This window comes from Coturnix japonica, chromosome 1 (genome assembly GCF_001577835.2).
Source record: "Coturnix japonica isolate 7356 chromosome 1, Coturnix japonica 2.1, whole genome shotgun sequence".
NCBI lineage: Eukaryota > Metazoa > Chordata > Aves > Galliformes > Phasianidae > Coturnix > Coturnix japonica.
This window is the reverse complement of record NC_029516.1, coordinates 3,416,772-3,431,812: the sequence shown is the minus strand read 5'-3', so window position 1 is coordinate 3,431,812 and position 15,041 is coordinate 3,416,772. Positions and strand designations below refer to the sequence as shown.

General features: G+C 41.7%; 1 long non-coding RNA gene across 1 annotated transcript; it reads left to right on the top strand.

The window, feature by feature from the left end:
• The first annotated feature begins 767 nt into the window (after window positions 1–767).
• LOC116653355 lies at window positions 768–10,881 on the top strand. Its single transcript, XR_004306991.1, has 3 exons — window positions 768–964; window positions 9,633–9,734; window positions 10,644–10,881. It is a non-coding gene; the product is annotated as an uncharacterized LOC116653355 (long non-coding RNA).
• Window positions 10,882–15,041: the final 4,160 nt, after the last annotated feature.

The following is a 15,041-nucleotide window of genomic DNA, read 5'->3' as shown; positions in this document are numbered from 1 at the left end:
TTGAAGCACATGATGTCCGAGGGGACACAGGAGGCCACCGGCTCAGGAGAGCCAGGTGAGAGCAAAGTATCCCTGCACACAGCTCCCCGACACTGGGCAGAGGGGTGCTGGGGCTCTGCCTGCGGCTGAGAGCTGAGAGGGGAGGAAGGGGCAGGCAGGAGCTCCCCAACCACCATGGGGCAAATTTTCTCTCCTCCAGCCGTGTTCCTCAGCCAACATGGCAAACCCAGAGCAGGATCCTGGGGACAGCCCTCAGGGACACGCAAGGTACCCACTGCTGCTCACATTTGCTCTCTCCTCTGCAGTGTGTGTGCTGTGTGGCTGGTCAGATGTTGACCCAGACATCTGCGGGTGCACATTTGCCAAGAATGGGATTCGTGTCCATGAGTTCTGCATGGTGAGTTCCCCCAATGGCTCCTTCCAGCTTCCTGCCAGGGATGCTCCCTTCCTTTCTGGCCTCATGAGATCCTGCTCTTTTCTCTCCTCCAGATTTTTGCAACTGGCATTTATGATGAAAGAACCCCATAGGAGGGAATTGGTCGGCTCCCTCTTCATGCTATCAAATGCATAGCCAAGTATGCAAATCATAAGGTAAGGACCTTCTGAATGGAGCTGGGAGTTTTGTGCCAGGAGAGGCTCACGCCAGCTTAGCCTGGTCCCCAGAAAGCAATCCCAGCCCCTCCTCCCAGCTCCAGGAGAAATCCCTGCTCTTGCAGACCAGCCCTGTTCACCAGGCAGCTCTGCAGAGTGCCACCCAGCCCTGCCCGCATCCTGTGCTCAGCGTGCACAGGCTAAGGATGCCTTTACTCCAGAGGTACCGGGGACTCATCACTTTCCCTCCGTTCTCTGGCAGACCACCATCATGGGAAAACAATACATCTGCACTGCTGCAAGAGAGGCACGGGCACTGTGATGCCATATTGTGCTGTTACCCAGGAGGCAGCGAGCAGGCAGAGAGAAGGGGGTGAGTTACAGTTACCTCAGCAGAAATCTGGAAAATCTGTTGGGGAATCCAGGGGAGCAAGGACTGAGCACTAGATATGTGCCAGGCACCCCCTGGCTTGGCTTCTTTTGTACTCACAGCCATAACACTTTTGCATCTCTAATCCCTGGCAGCTGCTCCTCTGCAGCTCCTGTGCTGCACACAGGAGGCATCCCAGATGGGGGGGAAGGAACCAACCACAAAACCCATTCCCAGTCCAAGAGAGTGCCTCAGATTCCCAGAGCAGGCCCCGAAGATGCCATGACAGCAGCTCTACACCAACCCCACGTACTCAGGGCATGACCCCTGTGTAGAGGAGCAGAGCTCTGTGTTTCCTCCTGCATTGGAGCCGTGCTGACAGGTCTCAGAAGTTATTCTAGTTTGGGGATGCTGCCAAAGCTGGATGTGCCTGGAAGTGGGTAGATGTGGGCAGAGGAGTGAATGTTGTCTGCCTTAACTTCAGAGGGCTTTTGAAACTGTTTCCCACAACATCTTTGTAATGAAGTTCTGAAGGTGTTGGATAGGTGAGTGGACAGTGAGGTGGGCTGAGAACTGGTTGACTGGAAGAAGGAGCTCAGAAGGTTGTTATCAGCAGCACAGTGTCTAATTGGATGCCTGTAAATAGAGGTGTTTCCCACGGCTGAGTACTGGGTCCAGTCTTGTTGAACATCTTTATTAATGACTTGAATGAAAGGAGAGATTGCACCTTCAACAAGTTTGACGCTAACACAAAGCTGAAAGGAGTGGCTAACATGCTAGTAGGCTGTGCTGCCATTCAACAAGACCTGTACAAAGTAGAAGTCTGTACATAGCTTTTGGCTGGATTTAGCTGCCCAAATAAAGGGAGTGACTGCCAGCTGTGGTGTACATGGTTGTTTAAACTATACAGACGGAGAGGGTAGATGTCATTCAGCATCTCAGGAATACCTGCACCATCATGGATCAGCAACTGAAGGCCAGGCAGGTTTCTGAAGGACAGCTCAGACAATCTTTTTTGACTGGTCAGAATACCTGACAGCCACATTCGGATGCATTTTAGGGTGTCTCAAGTAGCTCAAGGTGCCAGTCTGTGGGGGAGTGAATCTCACCAACCCCATGACTGTGAGAAAAGCGCTGATGCCTACTTCATGTGGAGATACCTTTATTTGCAAATGCTGAAGTCAAGGTGGCTGAAACCTCTTCTACCATGTTTATTCTGTCCACCAGAAAATTTAATTGTATTGAGTCATATTTGTCTTGCACTAACCATTAAGTTATGAACCTACCCTGATTCTGGGATCAGTTTTTGTGTATAGGCAATCATGTCATGCAACAGGGTCCAGGAATGCCTGCATTGATTCCTATGTTGTTATCAGCAAACTGTATCACTTCCTAGGCAATATTACACTGCAGGGATTCCAGTAACAAATGTCTGTGCTTTCCTTGTGTATTGAAAAGGTTTAATTTGTTTCAGTATTTTTAGATTGACAGAGGAAAAGGATAATCCATCAGCAATTCATTTTTTCACTCAATTTGTTCCTTGTTATTTTTAATGAGCTTTTGAAAGCAAGCAAAAACATCAAGAAGAAATGAATTTCTGTATAAAACCAAAACAAAACAAAAAATCCAAGCTCAACAGCTGAAAACTAACAACTCTTAATAACTAACAGAATAAATACACACTGAAGAAAGGCTAAATCATCCTAAACAGTAGGAATCAAAAAAAGTGAAAGGAAATTGGTCGCTTGTTTCATGAAAAGAACAATCCACTTACAGCAGTTACAGCAAAGGCTTGGAAGTAACAAAAATTACCTCACCTCTGCTCAAGATTTTGCTGGCTAATACTTGTAACACCCCTGCTAGTATGCCAGTAGGTATTTTGTGCTGTTTTGCACAAGTTTGTACTTGCAGCCTTTACAAATGGCATGATGACATTTCTAGGAACTTGGAAAGAATTATGGGGTGAAAATCAACCTTTCTGGAATAAAACTGCCTCTGGCTTTAGCAGTCCGTTGAATTAATTTGATAATCAAGATGGCCACAAAATTCCAACAAAAGTCAGTATGGCTTTTTCCATGGATTTTCAGTTCTTAAAAGAAGCTCTAATGCTGATTACATTGAGTGGGCAGTAGCCTGAAGACCTTGTCTAGGCTTTGTTCATTAGCATAAAACTAGACAGATGTAACCAGTAGGAAGGTTTCATTGATATCTGAAATATGCTTCTGTTTCCAACATCATTCCTGGAGTTACTGCTTTTCAGATATCCATTATTCTTATTTTGTGTGATGTAGCCAGTTTTTCATGATGGAGTCAAATTATCTGAATGTCAAAGCACCCCAAATTAGTAATTGACTGTTGACTAAGTGTCAAAATAGAGACTTAGACTTAGAAGTCAAGACTATCCTGGTAGGGTCTGTCAGACAAATATGGACCAGACAGTTGCTGCTATACTGGTAGGACTGTCCATGTCTGTCCACATTTGGATACAGAGCTCCAGGTGAGGTCTTATCAGTGGAGGGACAGGATTACCTCCCCACTAGCCATGATTCATTTGATGCAACCCAGGATAAAGTTGGCTTTCTGGGCTGCAAATACACTTTACTTGCTCCCATTCAGCTTACCATACACCAACCATTTTGGAAGGACTGTACTCTACCCTTACATATATCAGCTTGTGTAGATAGCAAGGATTACCATGGCTCAAGTGCAAGATCTTGCACTTGACTTTGATGAATCTCATGAGGTTCACCTGGATCCAGTGCTCAAGCTTGTCATGTCTGGCAACATGATGAAAATGGGTACGTTTTATAATCTAGCTCTATATTTAACCTAAACCAGTATTTTTGTTATAGCTTTAGTGTAAAATATCCTCATTTTACACCATAGGCAAGATAGTACAGAGAGGAATCCCTAGTATAAGATTACTGAGACATCCAACAGGGTTTTGCTTACAATAGCATGATGCAGATAACAAAATGTATTAGTGAGATGAGATGAGACTCGTGAGGCTCAGCAACTGCCCTTCTCACTCATGGAAGATACATCATATTATTCATGTAATTACAGACAGTTTTGCAGTCTTATTCCTCTGCCTATTAAAGCAAAGTAAAAGCCTCTTTAAAGTAGCAAGAAAAAAATAAATTGTATTTATCTTTTCAGCAGGTGTCATCTTTCACCTGTCTCATTCTAGTCTTTTTATTTTCAAGAGTAATTTGTAGGATCATAACAACATAGAAAATTACTGTCTGAAAGAATTCTGTTATAAATCAGTAGCTGAATCTTAGAAGTCACATGCTTATACCATCACACATTCTCACACATGACTGTCCTTGTTTGTTAGTTAGCTATTTATTCCACATATACTACTAATGACTGTGTAAATAAGCCACATGATGCCAAATACTTTGGTTTTTTTTTTCTAGTTTGTTTATGTGTCTTTTCCCTTTCTATTTATTTTTTTACAGCCCCACTTGTTAAATATTCACCTGCCCTTTTGAGAACAGTAGCCCAAGCAGAATGATGGCTATTTTCTCCCAGTACAACAGTCTCATGTTGGACATGCATTTAAATTCCCTGTAAGTCTCATATTAGCTCATGCAGCCTCTTACTTTGATGCCTTCACAAGTGGGCTGGACCACTTTAAAACCTCTTTGGAAAGCTGAGGAAACAAAGGAATAGCAGTTGTAGACTCCCAATTGATTATTTACTTTTCCTGTATTCCTTGGAAGGAGCATTTCTTTTGTGCTGGTTCCTGAATGTCCCCATTGCTTCAAAACTTGAGATCTAAAATCTTGATGTTAACCATCTTTACCATTGTCCATTCAGTGGGAATGAGTATAAAACGGTACATTCATCATGACAGGGACCAGAACTCATTTTGAAGAGAGGGCTCCAACTTCTACAGCTCTGTTACCTCTTTCTCACTCTTTCTGACCTGAGAATCAAGTCCTTAGTGTGCAGAAGGAATGGGCACAGTATTCCATAAAAAAGAGCCTAATGCATCTCTAGAACAGGAAGAAAATGGAATTTTATATCACTACATTTCAAGGAGAATCAGTCTCAATTCTTGAATAGGAACTCCATATCCAAGTTGTAACAAAAACAACAAACAACCCCACAAAAAACAACAACAAAGATAACACTATCGACAAAACCAACTAACCAACCAACCAAAACCAAACAACAGATAATAACAGCAGTATTTTATACACATCTGAGTCCTGTGTTAGGGCTAAGTATTCTCCAATGGTTCTCCATAAACACTGCATCAGGACTTGTCATAAGGAATACCAGGTCATGGAATCATAGAATCACAAGGTTGGAAAGGATCTACAAGATCATTTAGTCCAACTGTCCTCCCATTACTGTTGCTACCACAAGCCTAATCCATGTCTCTGGAGCCTACCTAAAGGTTTTTTATCCCTAAATCATGTATGAGAACTTCAGAAGTAATTGTACTTGTAAACAGTTTCTCCCCTATTCTCTCAGTTGCAAAATCCACCCCAGAATATCCACTGAGCATTGCCATTCATGCAGAATGTCTGTTATCTTCCACTCCAATAAATGCTGAAGGATCTCTTTATTTACAGTTTATGAAGCACTTGCGATTTTACGAGGATGACTGACACCACAAAAAATGTGCATTATAATTATTGTCATTCAGGCTGGAATCAGTTCTGTAGTCTTTTTTCTCTTCTCTTCTCTTCTCTTCTCTTCTCTTCTCTTCTCTTCTCTTCTCTTCTCTTCTCTTCTCTTCTCTTCTCTTCTCTTCTCTTCTCTTCTCTTCTCTTCTCTTTATTGCTCCTTCTTCCTTCCTCTCTGTCCTCCTCCTCTCCTTCTCCGTCTCCCTCCTCTTCCTCCCTCCTCTCTTCTCCTCTCCTCTCTCCTCTCCTCTCCTCCGTCCCTCCTCTCTTCCTCCTCCTCTCCTCTCCTCTCCTATCCTCGCCTCTCCTCTCTCTCCTCTCCATTCTCACTCTCCCTCTTCCTCTACTCTCCATCTCCTCTCCTCTCCTCTCCTACTCCTCTCCTCTCCTCTCCACCTCTTCCTCTCCTCTCCTCTCCTCTCCTCTCCTCTCCTCTCCTCTCCTCTCCCTTTTCCCTTCCCTTCCTCCTCTCCCTTTTCCCTTCCGCTTCCTTCCTTCCCTTCCCTTCCCGTTCCCTTCCCTTCCCTTCCCTTCCCTTCCCTTCCCTCCCCAGAGAGGTTGTGGAGACTCCTTCTATGGTAATAATCATGACCCATCTGGATGCTTGCCTATATGGCATTTTGTAGGGCACCTACTTTAGAAGGGGGGGTTGGACTCAATGATCTCTTGGGGTCCCTTCCAACGCCTGCAATTCTGTGATTCTGTAATTAGCATGTAATTAGCATGGTCAGGAAGCCTGCTTGAGGATGATGGGGGAAATATAAATATTTCTGTTTGAACTAAAGTTCCCATAAGACCATGTGTTGCTATGAGAAAACAAAGTTGAATTTGACATGATTCAAAACAAAACCTTTCTGCAAACCAAATGGAAAGGTTTTGATTTCAGGCATGCCAGAACATTTCTCTTCAACTGAAAATGTCAAAAAGAGCATTTGACATCTGTTATGTTTTGACCTTTCCAAATTGAATTTCTTTGTCTTTCCTTCATCCATTCTGCAAAAAGAAAAACATTTATTTCTTTGTCCTGTTGCGGAAAAAAAGCAGAAAGCAGAAATATCCAGACACTTGGCCTTGGAGGGAAATTTTCAAGTTTCACTTTGCTCTCTGTGAGAAAATTCAGTCTGAGTGAGCCTAAAAAACTTCTTAAAATACAATATCCCTTTCGCTTTTGAATACCTGCAAGATTTGTACCACACTGAACTAGCTGCATTGAGCAGAGCATGAGGCAGTGATCTCCAAGTGTCATTTCAAGGCATTGCATCTGTTCTTGGGCACCCCAGAGCTTTCCTAGCTCCAAGCACATAAAGCACATGATTGGAGACACTCAAGGTCAGGCTGGACAGGGTTTCAAGCAACCTGATCTAGCTGTAGGGGTTCCTGTTCATTGCTAGAGTATCTTGAAGGGTCCCTTCCAACTCAGATGAATCTGTGCAGAGGTGAATAACGCTGCTCTCATCCTATATGTCCCTGTAGCACCTGGATAGATGATGAATGTTACTATGGCATTTTCCTTCTTCTCAGTCCTTTCCTTGCTTTTACCTCCTGTGACACACTGTCTGGTGTATTCTTTGTATATCAAGCATAAAATTGAGAAAATGCCCTCTGAGTTACTTTCATCTCAGCATCTTAATTATTTTCATGTCAGAAGTGTCTCAATGTGGAAATTCAAGTTTGGGAGAGCTCACAGACATTTCTTATCCCTCGTAAGACATGAACTAACCAACTGGCACAGTTAAGCCACTCAGCATGATTCTAAAACAAAGACAAATGCAGCTGATGTTGTTTCATTGTTTAAAATAGACATTTTTTGGAGCATGAAATTCTTCGGATCAAACCTTGCAGCTCTTTTCTGTCTGATCCGTATATACTGATATGTTCCCCACATATCTCATAAAGACTTAAGAAGTTATCTTGTTATGAATAATGCACACTAAATATAAAACAGCTATTTCTGTGAGATATATAATAAAGCCTATTTCAAACAGCAATGAAGCCAAGCGGGGGTCTCAGCACCCACTGGTTTTCTACTATATGCTCAAATAAGATAGTGCCACTTTCCACACATCATCAGGTTTAGTATGGTTGTTTAAGACCCTGAGCTGTGACTGTATGTCTGGCAGACAGGAAAGAAATTACTGGGTTGTAATAGTTCAGTCCTATGGGTGACTCATAAACCTGTCCCATATAGTAAGGCCATATAGATGCCCATGGAGGGCAGAGATCTGAATAGTCCTTTGAAGAAACAACTGAACCAGTGATGGCTTGGGGGAAATCTTGAACTGAGTTGTCTTACGAGCTTTTTTACTCCAGCAATATTTGGTATTCTCCACTCAAAGTAAAACCAAAAAGAGGAGAGCTGTGGTCTGATGTCCTCTATTTGAAATGTGTTCTGTTGAGCAGTTAACTATCCGTAACATGGACTTGCAAGGAATGGTGATTCTTATTAAACAGCGGAAACAAAGCTGGAGCTCCAGTGGTATGGATGTGCTTTTTCTAGAGAAAACTTCTGATTTATAAAAGAAATCTGGGTTTCAATGGTGACAAAACCCATCCCTCCAGACTGTAACCTAGACTACCAGTACTGTTAACTAGTAAAATTGACTTGAAATGCAGAAAGTTAGTTTGAAATCTAGATCTAGATTTCTTTTGAATTTTAATCTGAAATTAGGTGGATGGAGAAAAAATGGTATTGAGTGCCCAGTTTTGGACAGCCGAATACAAGACACATGAACATACTGGAAAGAGTGAATCAAAGGGCCATGAAGATGAATAAAAGATTACAGTCTCTGTCATATGAGACTCTGAGATAGCTGAGACTGTTCAGAAAGAAGGGATAAGAGATGAAGCACATGAAATTGTTTAAACATAAGAAAAGCCTTTTACTGTGTGGTCAAACACTGAAAAGGATTGTTCAGAGAAGTTATGGAGTCTCCATCTTTAACAGTCTACAAGACATGGCCTCATGCATATTTGCAATGGCTGACCCTGCTCTGAACAGTGGAAGTAGATGATCTCTAGGCTTTCCTTCCAAACTCAATGATTCAGTGATTGTCGTAAACACAGAAGCCTGAGCTTATCCCAAATGGATTGAACTATTACCAAAACAGACCATCTTGTAGCATTGATAAAAGAGGCTTCCTGAAGCATGGAAAATTTCTCTTGAAATATTAACTCTCAGGGGATACAGAAAAAGAGGTTTGGTCATTTAAAATATGCTTACAGGAAATGGAGCAACAGTTAAGGATTCTGCTGCAACCAGTTTTGCTGTGTGTTGCAGTTCTGCTTGCCTTCATCAAGCATCTGCTCCTGTGTGATTGCATTTTTATTCTTTTTCAAAAGGGCAGATGGTATTTTTTTCCTGTGTGCATAATTAAAAGAACACAAAACAAACTCATCTAAAGATACTAATTAATTCCTTTTCCTAATAGATTGCAGGCAGCCTATTAATATTATTCACTCATGGGACTAGGAGTCTGTTAGCACAAGCTTCCTCTTTCTGCTTTTCTTTCTCCCATGGTGATGCTGGTGAAGTGAACCACCACATTGCTACGCTACATAGTCATACTGAAGTCACTATAGATAGTACTAAGGATGATCTTGATGAGAAACTGACCATCCTTTTCTTGTTTCGTTAAATATTGTTCTATTTGGTCTCTCCATCACCTTTTCTAGCTTGATAATTTCCATCTTACAAGCCACAGTGCTTCTCAGGTCAGTTAATGGCTGAGTACTGGTTCCTAGGTTTATACACATTTATACATGTTATGAGCTCTCTGGTTTTCTCGAATAGGGTGTGACAAAGGGGGATACATTTAATTGTTCTTCTTTTATATATATATATATATTTGTGTGTGTTTAAAAAGGTGAGATCAAACATGCTTTTGGATGGCACCAAGTGATTGTCAGCTCTATTATAATTACCCAATTAGAGAGGCGATAATGAACACAGACTTGAAATGCTGGAGGGAGAAAAAGAGGGTGTCACTGGGTACTCAACTTTTGTTTTATCCTAAATCTTTATTGTAAAGGAATCATCTGTCAGGAAGTCAGCTGAGAAGTGAGCAGCTACTCACTGCAGAGCTGTGATCACAGAAACACAGTGGGAACAAAAACAGCAATGACAGATTCAGGTAAGGCAATTTACAGCCTCGGGAAACTCAGGCAGCCCTTGGGGTTTTTTAGGAGCCTATCTGGCCTGAGAACAAGGAGCTTTTGCCTTAGCTAGGGAGTTTAAATGGGAGTTGTACTTTCTCCAGATAAAAAGGATTTATGTGCTTAGAGATTGAATGGTAATTTTCATAGTGCTGGACAGAAGTTAATACATGAACTGTATTTTAGGTTTTGTCATAGCAGCTCTGCTGAAAAGGACCTTGGGTAGATGGTCATAAGTGCATCCTAGAAGTCTCTGGAGTAGATAAGATAGATGTATATCTCTATGGGCACAAATAGTGCCAAGAAGTCATGGAAAATTATCTCCCCCTTTTACTTTGTTTGACCAAACCTAGAACACCACTGGGTCATAGAATCATAGGATCATAGAATCATAGAATGGCCTGGGTTGAAAAGGACCCCAATGATCATGTAGTTTTAACCATCCTGCTATGTTCAGGGTCACCAACCACTAGACCAGGCTGCCCAGAGCCACATCCAGCCTGGCTTTGAATGCCTCCAGGGATGGGGCATCCACAACGTCCTTTGGTAACCTGTTCCAGTGCGTCACCACCCTCTGAGTGAAAAACTTCCTTCTAATATCAAACCTAAATCTCCCCTGTCTCAATTTAAAACCATTCTCCATTGACCTATCACTATCAACCCATACAAACAGTCATTTTCTTACATGGGTTCTAAAAACATTCACAGATGGAGACATACAACCTCCCTTGGTCTACATTTCAGTATTTCACCTTTCTCACATCAGGGAAAAAGAAGTCCTTATAACTAGTCAGAGCTTCCATTATTTTAATTTAATTATTTTAATTCTGCCATTTCCAACCACATCCCTCCATGTAAAACCTGCCTTTGTCATGAACTCTCTGTAGGTACTGGAAAGCAGCAGTGAGATCCTTCCTGAAGTCCTCTCCAGGTTGAACAAGACCAACTCCCTCAGCCTCTCTGACCAGAACAAGTGCTCCGACCCACACTCCCAACAGTGGACTTGCTTCTGGTTTATCAGCGTCTTTCTTGTAGCTGGGGATCCAAATGGATGAAGACCTGAGAAATGTGGCCAGGTCTCATACTTGACTTTGATTTGATCAAAGTTTGGACTAGTGACCTCCCGATGCCCCTTACAATTTATCCTATGTTTCAATGAAACCCTGCCAAATCACTCCTCCTGTAGATAAGATTCAAGCCTTTGTCTTCTGCTCTCGGCTCTCATAGTTGTGCCTACAGTTTATGTGAGACCATGCTATCTCCATTTTCTGGGTTCAGCATGCCAATAGGTTTGTAATGGGCTGGCCCAAGGGTCTGTGCTGTTAGGATCCTGCAGTACTGCTGGTGGGCTTGGCTTCCCTCAAGACATAAGTGCATGATGCCCTGTAATGATGCTTTACCCAACCCATAACTTGGCATACTGGACATGCCATTCACCTAAGTTGATATGTTCTGTTTATACTTTAGGAAAGCATATCCTCTTGAGACTTATGTCATACATAGATCAAAGTAAGGGCACATAAAATTTCATGATAAAACTAGTGTAAATCCCTCTTACCAGCTTTCAAGGTGCCCAGCTCTCACTTCAGTATTCAATCAAGCTGAGTATTGCCCCTCAACGGTAATCATATCCTCATCTTCCTCCAGCTTGATTCTTCTGGAAGTCTATTTCTTTGAGAACTGTCCACCTTTGGGACTACAAATTCTGTCAGTATTCAATGCTTGCTCAATAATGAGCATGGTTGTATTGGACTGAAGAGGTCTGCATGAACAGCCAGATAAATCAGGATCAAATCCTCTGTTCTGGGAGACAGAGAGGAAAGCATCTCATTAAATTATTTCAGCTTTTAATGTGTGCAAAAATGTATTTCTTTTCATATTGCTGGATTTCAGTCATGTTCAAAGACGACGAAATGAAAAAGATCAAATGATAAATCAAAACAAGAGTAACAAAAAAGCCTGAGGGATGCAGAGAGCTGACAACAGATGATCACAGAAGACAGTGATCAAATTCTTGCTTATTCCAGTAAAGCTAGTCTTAACTAAGAATTATTTCCTAGATAGGTGTGTAAATGTCACAAAAATCTTAGACTGATCATCTTTAGTATATATTGCATGACCAAAATATCAGTATATTAGAATTCTAGACAGTCTGTTCATCATTTCCAAGGCTGATTAGTACTAATATACATATATAAATATTTAAAAATTTGTGGAACAAGACAAAGACCCAGCAACTAACAAATCAATTTCTTATTAGGTTACACCAGAAAATAGAGTGTCCAGAAGTGTGTGCCATCTGTAAATATTAAGTGCATCAATCTTGGTTCCTTCAAACAATCAATTTCCTTGTGAAAGGAAGATAAATGTTTAAAATGAAAAAAGGAAAAAAAAAAGAGGATGACAGAAAGAAATAAACTCCAAAACCAACAACATCTAAATAAGCATAGTAGGCTAAAAGTAAATTGTTGTTCTACTGTTGAAAAAACATTGCTATCTCAATTTTTCTTTTATTTCTTCTTATTATTTGTGTTTTTTTAAGGAGTTGTTCTAGCTCATTATAATGACAACTGGATTAAAAGTGTTCAGAGAAAAAGATAAATCACTACGGAAACATGTTTTGAAGAGGGTTAGCTAATGCGTGGAGCCTCGCAACACTCACTGCAGTTATTTCCTAGATGATTGATTGGTTTGGGTTTTCTCTGATCTGCTGAGGGACTTTTTCCCTTCTCATGAGGGCAGTGGAGGAATATCCTGTGAGGCAAGGAGGTGTCCTCTCTAGATACCCATGGAAGGAGGCAAAGCAGATATTATGAGGGATGCAGAGACTCCATGGGAGCATGCTGCCTACTCTTCCTAAAATCACTTTCTTATATTAGATGGAGCCCTGCACAAAAATACTCTTTTTTCTCTAATCTGCTTTGGATGCCTGCATAATTAGTTGTGGCATAGCTGTCTATAGTAGATAACTTCTTAACTAGCTGTCTAAGTTATGGCACCTGGAGAGAGGTGGACACCTTGCAATTAAGTACAGAGCAAAGTACCTGAACTGTTACATCCTAAAGCTAAGAAACACTGGTTCATTGCCCATCTAATAATAATCTTGGTGTTGATTCTGATTAAGGTTGCCAGTCCAACAGCCAAATGGCTGACAAGGATGTGCTTATGCCATAGATCTATCTAAATTGCTATTACTCCTGGAACCTCTGCACCAAGCTATTGTGTTGGTACACAATCCTTGGGCCTGAGTTCTCTTTTATGCGTGTGCCAGTCTGAGGTCCTCAAGTCAACAGCTATTTCTGGCTTAGAATCAAAGTATCATTAGGGTTGGAAAAGACCACTAAGACCACAAAGTCCACCCATCAGCCTATCCCCACCTTGCCCACTAACTACAACCCTCAGTGCCAAGTCTTCCCTTTTCTTAAACACCTCCATGGATGGTGATTCCACCACCTCCCTGGTCTTCTGTCCTCATGGCTATCTAAATGTTCAAGCTTGCTGTCTTTTATTTAGCAGGGCAGACCTCCTCCATCTCCTTGTTTGGCTTGATTTTCTTGGGTGAAAAAACCTTTCAGCTTTAACTGCAAACATACACTGAATCTTCTTGAGGAGTTCTCCGTGAGGGGGAAGGAAAACATGTGCCTGAAGCCATCAACGTAGTCTATCTTCTAGTCTCCCATCTCCTCATTAAAAAGCTTTGATTTGATTTTAAAATTCTGCCACTCAGCTGTTCAACTGGGACTCTGATTTTCCTCCTGCCAGTGTGATGGAAATCAGACTCCTGGGTACTGGCAATAATGAATTAGTTAAGCCCAGATCCCCAGACAAATTTAGGCATGATATCTCTGAACTTGAAGAACTTTCAAGTAGCCACATCCTGGCGTAATAACTACAGCACTATGTGAAGTCTGCATTTTTTTAAACATAGAAGAGGAGTAGCCGGGATCACAAGAAGAGAATTCACACTGAACATGTGCCCACCTAAACACAAAAGAATAGTCCTTATTTGCAACAGAAACAAAAGTGTGTGTGTCCACTCACATGAGCATACACACTCATATAGCAGTATTATTCAATGTGATGTTTAATTTGTTAAGAGTATACATTAAAAAGCTCATCTTGCATTAGGGTTTCAGGAAGGGTCACATGCTGTTGCCTGTCTTCGGTGAAATAAATGAAATCATACATTACAGTTAATCAGCACCATCAGTTAAGAGCAGGTACATACTGCTGCAGTGACGAATGACTTAATATAAGTGACATAGGTGTCCTAAGCCAGGGATAAATCCCAAGCAGTATATCAGTGATTGCATCTCACTGCTAAAGCTGAATTATCTCTCAGCTGTGGCTTTTGCTGCTTTTGCCAGTTAAGTCTTAAAATTCTTGCTCAGGAAACCCCACAAAAACAACCTTGGAACCTTGTTCAAATTTAAACTTGCTTTGTACTCTGTTATTCCATTATTACAGCTTCTGAAACCAGCCCTTGTGATGACGAATGTGTGAAAGCAGCACATTTCCCCACCCTGAGGATTGAGGTCTTGGCTGTTCGGTGCATAAACCTTGGTCAAGTTGTGGCCTCTTCTTCTATTCTCCACTTCACCTAGCCAACTGACACATGCTTTTTCAAGCCTTTCATTGCACACCAACCATAGATACTAGATCATTCCTATTCCTTGGAACAGTTCAATTTCATTAATGAATACTCAAAAGTTTACTTCTGTTCAGAACTCAGTGGAAGTCTACCAAAAAATAAGACATCTAGGACTTGAAAAGCTAAGGATACAGGTCTTCAAGGTGTTACGGGTTTTTTTCCAGTAATCCATGGCAACCGGACCATTGGACAACCATGAGAAGAGTGGGCTTGGCCATGATGACATCCAGAGCACACACCTGTTCCCAAGTGTGTAAAGCATCTCATTTGGTGGTTTGCCACCAACTTGCTTACCAGAGCAGCCAGTAACAGGGGAGAACTGGATGACCAACTGAACAGAGGATGGATGTGAGATCTCTGGCTGTTTCTAATGGTTCACACAGTGCAACAGGTGTTAACACAATGATCACTGGCAGAGATGGAACCCATGTCCTTTCAGTAGGCAGTTATGAGAATTCCAACTTGGATACTTGCAGCTAAACTGCTTTGATTGCAATAGTATTACGTTGGTTAGGCTTTAGCTAGACAAATAGGTGCTCAGGATCCCCATCACACCTGCCTCCTTCCCAAGGGCATTTAGGTACCTTTAGCATCTGCTGCATCCTTTTCATATGTCCCACTTCAGCACAAGCCT